We start from the raw sequence: 2,471 nt of genomic DNA on the forward strand, positions 1-2,471 counted from the left end.
GTTTAACCATATATACATGTATTAATTGGAAACAAAAGTTTAATCATGCATTCACCAGGAGGATTTACAAGTTTTGATGGATCATATTTCAAATATCCTTTTTAGTGTGTTTGGATGAGACAATTTAAAAGAAATTTTAAATGCTTCAATTAAAATTCTTTCATTTTTAAAATTTTATGTTTGAATAAAAAAAATTAAATTTCTTTATTTTAAATTAGGCTCCACATTCTACCTTGAACTTTGCTTCTCTGCCATAGCCTATGAGCCCAACATCACTCACAAAGTCACCAACCATTGTGACATCATCCAACTCTCCCTAAGCGTTACCTTCCGCGCAGTGAAGCACAACTACTTCATCGTGAAGAAACTCTTAACCAAACACGACCTAATGAAACATGAGACAATCGTGCTCCATGATTGTCTCGAAACCATAGACGAAACCCTCAACAAGCCAAGAGAAACACATAACGACCTTGAACTTTACCCTAACATGAAAACTCTATACCAGCATGCCAATGATCTTAAAATCCTCATTAGCGTTGCCATAACAAACCAGGTCATGTGCCTCGATGGTTTCTCTCACGATGACACAGACAAGCACATGAGAGAGACAAACTTCAAAGAGAAAGCGAGGTTGTGAGTGCGAGTAAGCACAAGGGGGGTTGGAAGTGTGAAAGCAAGAGTGCGAGTGTGAGATTGCAAGCAAGAGGTTGCGGTGCGGTGCAATATAGAAGAAGAGAATTTTAATTTATCACGTATTAGAAGAATATTAAAATTCAACATTTTTAGTTGTTTAAAATTCTGTTTTAAAATTTCAAAAAATTAAATTCTTGATAAAAAAAATCCAACACAATAAAATTTAGATTAAAAAAAATTAAATTATTTGATAAATTACTTTTCTCAATTAAAATTCTCTATCCAAATGTACTTTTAGCAAATTGTAGACAATAACAAATAGTTAAAATACTTGCACTAGTATTGTCAGACATGACTTTATTAAACACATGAATTGCTTTGTCACAACAAGGAGTAGTAGGCTTGAAGTCAAATTTTGTCGCAGCCAAATCAGGAAGTTGTTGAGATGTAGTGAATGTTGTTGCAACCAAACCATAACCCATTTTCTTGCAGAAAATTTCTCTAAGTTTGGGTTCACATTCGTGATTTGGCTCCTTTCCATTTTCTTTGCAGCGCATTACTGACTTTTTAATTAGGGGCAGATCCACATCAAGTGTTCAAGGAAAATTTCGTTGTCTGGCTATAGCAATTACAGTCTACTGCATCTGGCTGTCTAGGAACAAGCTGATTTTTGAAGATTATCAATTTTCTGTAATAGAGGTTATTAACAAGATTAAATTTCTTATGTATAGACAAGCGCACATGTTGCATTTGTTTTAGCATCTTGATCTAGGTCTTCTTGTATTAGGGAGGTTTTTGCTTTTCTCTAGCTGCGGGGTATGTCCCGTTTATTGTTGTATCATTTTGGGTTTAATATAATTTATATTTTTCTCAAAAAAAAGAGTCAAAACTTTCATTTGCTCCATCTTATCATGAATACGTATGTAACTTTGTTGTTTATTATGAAGTTTTGATCAACCATTCATAGCATAACACTATTTATATATATAGAGAGAGAGAGAGAGAGAGAGAGAGAGAGAGAGAGAGAGAGAGAGAGAGAGAGAGAGAGAGAGAGAGAGAGAGAGAGAGAGAGAGAGAGAGAGAGAGAGAGAGAGAGAGAGAGAGAGAGAGAGAGAGAGAGAGAGAGAGAGAGAGAGAGAGAGAGAGAGAGAGAGAGAGATGAAAGATTAGGATCTTTGTACTTTATCCTTTAAAGTGCATTAGTGCATCATGTACTTTAGTGGAGTATGCTCCATAACATAATATAATGAGTACGTGTATCCCGTAGGATCGATACATGGGATCATTTTTTTTTAGTAGGAATACATTTTTTAATTAATATGTAACAATATATAAATAAATTTATATACTCAGTTTAAAAAATTAGATATATGAATCATATTTTTAGAAATTATTTATTAATAATATGATCTTATAATTACTAATTTAACTTCAACTTTTTTTAGTTTCAAAAGTATTTATAATGATTTTAAAGTTTAACGTTTTAACACTATAAAATATTTTAAATAATTAAAATTTGCAAATATAAATTTAATTATTTAATTACTAATTTATGTCTTTGAATATTTTTCTATCTTTAATAGTATATACATATTGAAATTAAATAATTAAGAAACATATGATAATCCACATATAAATTTCCCTTTTTTCCAATATTTCTGCATGTAATTTTAATATAATGAAAAAGTAATTTAGATATGTGATAAATATACAATAAAGGTATTATTTGCTTCTAAAAATAAAAATATGACTTCTTAATAAAGGGTAGATAAAAAAATATTTAAAATTAATTTTGACTAAATTAATACTATGTTAACATACATTTGGATTTTTTT

This window comes from Glycine soja, chromosome 3, assembly GCF_004193775.1.
Source record: "Glycine soja cultivar W05 chromosome 3, ASM419377v2, whole genome shotgun sequence".
NCBI lineage: Eukaryota > Viridiplantae > Streptophyta > Magnoliopsida > Fabales > Fabaceae > Glycine > Glycine soja.